The sequence below is a fragment of the Ornithodoros turicata genome, unplaced genomic scaffold (genome assembly GCF_037126465.1).
Source record: "Ornithodoros turicata isolate Travis unplaced genomic scaffold, ASM3712646v1 ctg00001410.1, whole genome shotgun sequence".
Taxonomy (NCBI): domain Eukaryota; kingdom Metazoa; phylum Arthropoda; class Arachnida; order Ixodida; family Argasidae; genus Ornithodoros; species Ornithodoros turicata.
Window position 1 is genome coordinate 3,085 of NW_026999594.1, and position 8,738 is coordinate 11,822.

An 8,738-nucleotide genomic window follows, 5' to 3' on the forward strand; every position below is an offset into this window, starting at 1 on the left:
ATTTTATCTTATTTGAATCATTAGTGACTCCCCTATTTAGTGAATGGTTGTGTGGTTATGAAAACTGGTTTGTTTAGAAATGATAAGAGCTACAGGGTGTAGCGAATGCTGTTCTCCTTTTACACTCTGTAATATTTCTTGTGAAATATTTATATGCAAGCAAACAAAAGTACAAAGAAATGAATCTCATTCTGTGTTATAATTGCTGCACGCTGTTCTTGGATGTATAGGCAACGTGCATTCCTGAGATGCAGTGTTTCTTTTTTGCTTTGGGACGGTCGACTGGCGATATCGTATTACATCCGGCGCGAAGGCCTATTGTTTCGCATTGGCATATGCGTGTTCCCCGTTTTGACGATGGCTGGATAATTATTGACGTGAGGAATAATATGAATTTATGTGGCTGTGAATAGACCTCGGGTTTTTGCTCGTTGTGAGGCGCTAAAAATGTGTGAGTGTGCGTGCGCGTTTGTGCAGCTGGGACCCCACTTGACAAGTAAGTTCAATGTGTTTGACTTCAGTGATATTGCCGATATTACCGTATATTATGCCGACTGTGATTTTTTTTTTTTGAAAAATAAGGTTTATCGCATTTTCAATAGAGTAGACCGCGCTGCACATGATATATGCTTTCTCCAAGCAGCGTGCTTTATATTCTTATCGAATCGCTCACGCCTGTATAACAAATTCAGAAAGCAGATGTGAATGGGTGTGTTCCTCAGGTTGTGTGTTTGCCACACAAGCTTAATTTTTGCGAATATTGTATTATTCTGTTTAATAATTTTCTGGTGGTAGAAAATGTGTTTTGTCATGCTTGACACTTTGCTATTCGAGCAGAAGTGCGTGTAATTTCTTATTTTTCACTGTCGCTCGTTGTGTCTGTGTTGTGTGTGTGTGTGTGTGTGTGTGTGTGCAACTGTGACCCCACTTAACCAGTAAGTACATTGTTTATGCCTTTTCGTGTGACTCGAGTGATAAATTTATGTGGTATTGCATGAAATGTTGGTTTAAAAATAAGGGTTGTTGCACTTGTATAGCAGTGGCTTCTTATTGCAATTTTCGCCCGTAAAAAAAAAAAAAATCAGCGTATATCGTATTATGCTGCGCGAGTAGAAGTGATTTTCCCAATTCGATTTGTGTACCCTTGTCCTGTGCTTTCTTTACACAGGGACAACGCGACTGTGTATGTAGCATTATGCAATAATTACCTGATAGGAGAAATGGGTGCCTTTTTCTCCGTTTATTAGCATGTGCTTCGTTTTTTTTTTCTTTTTTTTTTTTGCAGTTATAGTTATTCAAGCAAAAGTACGTGTAATTTTTCATGGCTCTTTTTTTCTTTCACTGCTAAAGCAGAAGAAAATCACTTGGTAAAGCTGAATAGTGTTCTATCACGGAAAGTGGGTTTGTTTGTTTGTTTGTTTGATTTTGTTGGGTGCTCGATGAAGTAAGCAGTACTTAATCTTGCAGTTATGGGTATTTGAGCAGAAATGTTGGTGTCTGAGCCAGGAGTAGAAATTCCAATAAAACACCTCTCCTTGTGCATTCCTGAGCTGCTGTGTGCGCGCGCGTGTGTGCTTTTTTCTTGGTTTGTGACGTCATCATGGCATGTTGGGACTTGTTTAGCAGTGTTACGATTTTACCCGCCGCTAGTATCTTGTTGTTACCTTGTGCTAGCCGCGTAGCGATGTGTGGTGACTCTGCGATTATTCCTGAGGTCTTAAGCCTTTTCCCTTTAAGTGAATTTGTGTACCCTTGTCCAGTGGTTTCTTTACACAGGGACAACGCGACTGTGTATGTAGCATTATGCAATAATTATCTGATAGCAGAAATGAGTGCCTTTTTCCCGGTTTATTAGCATGTGCTTCGTTTTTTTTTTCTTTTTTTTTTTTGCAGTTATAGCTATTCAAGCAAAAGTACGTGTAATTTTTCATGGCTCTTTTCTTCTTTCACTGCTAAAGCAGAAGAAAATCACTTGGTAAAGCTGAATAGTGTTCTATCATGGAAAGTGGGTTTGTTTGTTTTTGTTTGTTTGTTTGTTAGATTTTGTTGGGTGCTCGATGACGTAAGCAGTGCTTAATCGGGCAGTTATAGGTATTGGAGCAGTCTGAGCCAGGAGTAGAAATTCCAATAAAGCACCTCTCCTTGTGCATTCCTGAGCTGCTGTGTGCGCGCGCGTGTGTGCTTTTTTCCCGGTTTGTGACGTCATCATGGCATGTTGGGGCTTGTTTAGCAGTGTTACGATTTTACCCGCCATTAGTATCTTGTTGTTATCTTGTGCTGGCCGCGTAGCGATGTCTGGTGACCTGAGGTCTTAAGCCTTTTCCCTCACCGCTTAAGTGAATTTGTGTACCCTTGTCCTGTGGTTTCTTTACGACGATGCGGCTGTGCATGTAGCATTATGCAATAATTATCTGACAGCAGAAATGGGTGTTTTGTCAGTTGATGGTAGTTTCTTAGCATGTGTTTAATTTTTGTAGTCATAGCTATTTTGCTATTTGAGCAGAAATGATGGTATCTGAGGGTTTAACGCTGAGGGTAGAAATTCCTGTCTGAGATGAATCTGCATTTCACTGCAACTTGTTTCATTTAAGTAATATTATTGAAATTCCACAGCCACTGTGAACAAAAAGGGATGGTTGTGCGCCTGCTCATGGAAGCAACTTGCATATCGGAATGACACGTGATGATAGCGAACTTTGCGCTCAGGTGCGGCAATGGTGTAGGCGGACGGAGCATTACGTGAAGCCAAGGGCAAGCTGCGACCTTGAACATGCAGAGCAAGTTATTTTTAGGCTATGATGACTCCTCGCACCCGTGCATGTTGGGGCATGCAGCGAGGTCGCCGCTATATAAGTGGGGAGGATGTGTAAAGAGGCAGCAGTCTTCGCATCGCTTCGGGAGTGTGTGGAGCTCGCTTCAAAAGTAAGTAGTTTTCATCCACGCTCTGTGGCGCACGTTTTCTTAGTGTTGCTTCTTTTTTTTTCAGTGCCTAGATGCGTGTTCTGCTTTTTTGATCCTCATGATATCGGTGATGATGAGCCATTGGAAGAGAATTCACCATCTTCTCCAGACATTTCACCTGGCACATTGCATGCTCACGTCGAGCGATCACATCCCTATGTGGACATTTCCTTCCTGCCTTTCTTTCAAACTGATAGCGCATTTCGAGGTACCGTCAAAGCGTTTGTGCTATTGGCATCTGTTCACGATCAGGGAGTAGAGGACTTGCGACAATATTTAATGAACCACCTCCACAATATAATTGCTATTTTGCGAGCGCAAAGAATACCCTTTAGATTTTGCATTTGTTCTGACGTTCTAATGATGAAAGAAAATCGAGGGGATATAACTGCACACATAGCTCATTTTATGGCGCTTGCTCGCGAAGTCCACAGCGACGGAGCTATTGCAAATACTTTGATGGACGTGATTCAGGAGTCCACCGGGCGCATTGAAAATTACCAGCGTGAGGGTAGTGGGTTTGTATCCACCGATGTCCAAAAAGTTCAAATGTGTATTTCCGCTGTGAAAACTAAAAAGTTTGGATGCGATGGGGTACTTCCCACAAATTTGGCTAAACGCAGGAATGTGTTAACGAATATCCAATTACCAGCACGCAAGGAGGGTGAATGTTTTAAATACAATACACTCGCTCTCCTGCATCCACAGCGAAGGAATTCGTGGAAAAAATGTGAAAATTATGCAGCAGATTACTGGTGGCCAAGCCGCTTCCCTGTTTTATTCTCTGATTTGGATGAATTTGAAGTCCAAAACGGGATATCCGTGTATGTTTACGCCTATGTCGATCAGGGAGTGCACGTGTCGCGACCCGCAAAACTGGAATTCGAAAAGAAAATTCATCTCTTGGAGGTTGATGAGCATTTTTTTGGAATAAAGTCCCTCGAACGCTTGTTGACAACAAGAAGTAACCATTTTGTATGCGAACGCTGCACACGCTCTTTCGTGAAGGAAGAGAGCATGGCGAAACATCGTCGCCTTTGCACGGACATAAACGAAATCCTGTTGGAATTTTGCGAGCCAGGAAAAAATTTTGTAGAGTTTACTAAAATACAGTACATGCAACAGTACAACTATGTCGTTGCGTTGGACACTGAGAGCGTACTCGCACGCAGTGGTGTTGGCATGCAACGTCACATTACCTCTAGCTTCTGTGCTGTGCTCGTGCGTACCCATGACTCAAAGGTGATGCGCATTAGAACACACCATGGGGAAGATGCAGCAAAGCAGTGTGTGAAGGCACTCATGGAAATGCGTGATGAAATGATTGCCTTGAACGCCTGCCCCGCTGCAATGGTGTTGAGCGATGAACAACAGGCCAAGCACAGAGCTGCTACCCACTGTGCATATTGTAAACGGGAATTCGCGGAAGACCTACCTCGTGTCCGGCATCATGATCATTCGAAGCATTGTACTGCGGGTGAGACAAATTATATCGCGACACTGTGCAACCCCTGTAACGTCGCGTGCACTACCAGAGAAAAATTGCCGATCATGGTCCACAATTTGTCTTATGATCTGGCTGGACTGTTACGGGAATTTCACGTTCTCGGGTGGAAGCGACCTCCCTTCATTGTGGCCAGCTCCATGGAAAAAATTCGTTCGTTCGAAATTGGTACCTTCCTCTTCAGAGATACCATGCAGTACCTAAATTCGTCGTTGGGGGACCTCGTGGAAACCGTCAAATCCATGGGGGGAGCCGAGGCGTTCCAATGCTTGAAGCAGGTATTTGGAGACGACTACAAAATTTTGCTTCGTAAAGGTGTGTTCCCTTACAGTTACCTTAGTTCTTTTGCAGTGTACGACGAGTTGAGTCTCCCAGAAAAATCCGCTTTTCGAAATGATCTAACTGGGGAAGATGTAAGCGATGAGGACTACCAGTACGCTGTGCATGTATTTGAACATTTTGGGTGCTCGAGTTTACGGGATTATAACACATTGTACCTGAAAACGGATGCCCTCTTACATGCAGACATAATGCAGCACTTCCGACGCCTGTGCTACAGCGCACGCGGATTGGAATTGCTTCATTGCGTTTCTCTGGCATCCTATTCGTGGCAATGCGCGTTAAATTATACGAATGCAAAATTGGAATTGATTACCGATGAGGAAATGTACAGAACCATCGAATCGGGCGTTAGAGGCGGGCTCTGTCAGGCGAGCAGGCGTCATTTGCGTGCCAATAACCCTCTGTGTAGCGGCTATGATCCTGATCAAGAGGAGGTGTACATATCATACATAGATTGCAACAATCTTTACGGATTTAGTATGATAAAGCACCTCCCTGCCGGTGATTTCGAATGGGTCGAGGATTTTAGCTCCGTGGATTTTATGCATCACCCCACGGATTCGGAGGTGGGGTATGTGTACGTATGTGACTTGGAGTATCCAAAATCTATCCACGCTCTAACGCGATACTTCCCCCTGGCTCCCGAGAAGGCAGTCGTCCCGAAGGAATGGCTCTCGCCATTCCAGCGAGGGCTTCTCGAAGAATTAATGTATCAGCCTGCTAACAGCAAAAAGCTGTTGCTCACGTGCAACGACAAGGTCGAGTACGTCGTTCATTATGCGTTGCTTGCACTCTATTGTAGATTGGGCATGAGGGTGACAAAAATTCACCGAATCCTAAAATTTCGCCAGGCACCATTCCTGCGTCCCTACATCGAGGACAATGTTGCCAGGCGCGTTGCTTCGAGCACAACGTTTGAAAAAAATTTCTATAAACTCTCAAATAATGCGGTATTCGGGAGAACGCTTTTAAATAAATTTAACATGCGTGATATTCGAGTAGCCTTCGATGAGGAGACGGCGAGTCGCCTCGGGAGTCGGGCAGAATGCGTGCGGATGGAAATTCTGTCCCCAGATTGTGTCATGTACGAAATGCGCAAAAGAAAAGTGCGATGCGATTTCCCGCTCCAGATTGGGTTTACGATTTTAGAACTCAGTAAATTAACCATGTACTCATTCTACTACGAAACTCTGCTGAGCAAGCTCACTTGTCCGGTGATTACCTGCTACTTTGACACGGATTCTTTGATCCTCGGCCTATTCTGCAAGGACTACGAAGATCAGTTACGAGCGATCGCCGACGACCACTTAGATTTGTCTTCCTTTGATCGGGATCATCCACTGTACAGTGAAAAGAATCGTGGAAGACTTGGGGCATTCAAAAGCGAAACTGGTAGTGTACCTATCGAAGAAGTAATATGCTTGAAAGCTAAAATGTACTCTATCAAACTAGCTGGAGAAAAGCAAATTGCAAGAGCTAAAGGGGTAAAGAAAAATATTGTACGCAAGCACCTCCTCCATGAGACATACCACGATACCTTGTTCAATCACACGAGCGTATCGAATGAGCAAGTGTCAATAGTTGGAAAGAAACAGTGCATGTACACCATCAGAAATGTCAAAAGAAGTCTGATGGCATATGACGACAAGCGATACCTCTGCAATGACATCGAATCCTACCCTTACGGAAGCTGTGAATATGGTAAGTTTAAATGGATGATGCAAATAGTGAAGCTCATAACATTCTTTTTTCACTCCAGAAGATGTGCAGGAAGAGAACTGATACTTCTGTGACATGCTGTTCTCGCGTGCTGTCTGGGACTCAGCCGTGGATGGAGAAGGACGAACGCCTGGGTGATCCACATGGTACTTATGCGAAAAACGCCATGGATGTTAATGGAAATGTCCAGTGTGCCTGGAAGTGCCCCAGAGAGAACTACAATCTCTCTGAGACTGCCATGATGTACTCAATAAACATTGAAAACTATTTCCCGTGTTTTTCTACGTCCCTACTGTTCCGAAGCGTTGTCCTGGCTTAACTAGAAAGCATCCCAAGCCAATCTGCAATTTGGTGGGCCTGTGAGCTGGCCCAGAAATGAATGGAATTGATCAATGAGCGGTTGTCTATGCTGCGGTTGAAATTATGAAGCAATATGCAGTTGAAAGAGTGTGACCGAGTAACTAGAGAGTGGAAATGACCAATGAGTCTATCGAGCATGTATGAGAGGCAGCCAATAGGCCAATCACTAGATTTTAGAAATGAATGGAAGTGACCCCCCCCCCCGGGTCAATAGACAGGTGAGCGATTTGGAAGTTTATGAGCCGACTTAGAATTGAATAGAAAGATCATTTTGGTGTCTACGAGCGAGTGACCAGATGTTGTGGCAATTAATGGTAGCCAATCACATAGACATTAGATGGATGAAGGGGTGGAGCTGTGACCAACCAACCAGAGGACTTAGAAGTGGCTTGACCTGGATTAGAATTGGGTGGCGGATTAGAAATTCCTAGAAATGGATTAGAAAAAAGAGCGATTTGGAAGCCTATGAGCCAACTTAGAATTGAATAAAATAGATAATTTTGGTGTCTGTAAGCGAATGAACAAATGCGGCAATGAAGGGTAGCCAATCTCATAGAAATTGGATGGATCACCTGAAGTGGTGGAGCCTGGATTAGACCTGGCTTCACCTGGATTAGAAATGGGTGGTGGATTAGAAATTCCTAGAACTGGATTAGAAAAAGGATGTCGTTGTGCGTAACGGCTCTATACTACTGACGTCACGGTAATCTGTTCAAGTAAGGAACAAGTGAAGGTCGCCCTTGCGATTATTGAAGCTTTCTGTGATGCGTCTGGAGCCCGCCTCAACATTAACAAATCGAAAGGAGCGTGGATAGGAGACTGGGAAGAGAAGCCTACGCAATATCTCGAGACACAGTGGACCTCAGAAGTTGGAAGGTACCTGGGAGTAAGCCTAGACTGGGAAACTGCCGACACTGCAAAATGGGAGCCAAAAATCAACGCACTTCAGGCGAAGCTAAAACCGTACCAAGGCAGAAAACTGCCACTGATAAGCCGGAGCTACATATGCAACACGGTGCTCTTCCCAGTAATCTTGTACCCGGCCCAGGCAACGCCCATTGACGCAGCGACAGCACATCGCTTTGAAAGGACATGTGCCGTATTCTTGTGGCAGTCCAAATTCGAAAGAATGCGGCGAACCAACATCTTCTGGCCACTACAAGCGGGAAGGCTCGGTGTCGTCAACCTTGAGATCAAAATAAAAGTGCTACGCTTTATATATTTCCGAGACGAAGCAAGACCCCAGCTTCGAACTGCTATTCAGACCCTAGGAACCCACCATCTTCTGCAGTGGATCGTTAGCACGAAAGGCGGCGTGCCCAACACCAAGGTGCTTGGCTTCTACAGGGAGATTCAGAAAAGCATCACCTTTTTCTGCGAGAAGTTTTCCTGGGACTACCTGTCCAAGGTGAAGAAGAAGAAGCTATACTGGGATACGGTATCCAGCTCCTTCCCTCCTCCCCTTTATCGCCGCAGCTACAATGAAACACCCGGAGAGCATGGGCAGGATGTGTTAAGACGCGTGCGAAGACTCCCCATTCCGACCAGCACAAAGGACTTCTTTGTACGCTTTCATGTCGAAGTTGTTCCGGTGCAGCAATGGCTCTTAGGCAAAGGCTTCGACGTGCCACGAGCTGGTATGTGCCATGTATGCGGCCAAGAAGAGACTCTCCGGCATGCACTCTTCGATTGCAGGTCAGCCGTGCTGTTTTGGAGCGACCTTCGTGCAACGCTGGAGTTGTCGATCGACTTCTCATACGAGGAACTCAAGTTCCTCTTTTTCCCACGGGCCAGGTTCCCTGAACTCGTCAGTGTGGTTGCCACAGCGGGCTTGCATGCTCTATGGAAAAGC

The 8,738-nt window shown here is 44.8% G+C and overlaps 2 long non-coding RNA genes across 2 annotated transcripts; both read left to right on the forward strand.

Annotated features, from left to right (window-relative positions):
- Positions 1–267: 267 nt before the first annotated feature.
- LOC135376954 (uncharacterized) lies at positions 268–3,662 on the forward strand. Its single transcript, XR_010417925.1, has 3 exons — positions 268–496; positions 2,707–2,922; positions 2,987–3,662. It is a non-coding gene; the product is annotated as an uncharacterized LOC135376954 (long non-coding RNA).
- A 2,217-nt stretch (positions 3,663–5,879) lies between these two features.
- LOC135376953 (uncharacterized) lies at positions 5,880–6,793 on the forward strand. The gene is made up of 2 exons (XR_010417924.1): positions 5,880–6,508; positions 6,567–6,793. It is a non-coding gene; the product is annotated as an uncharacterized LOC135376953 (long non-coding RNA).
- The last annotated feature ends 1,945 nt before the right edge of the window (positions 6,794–8,738 follow it).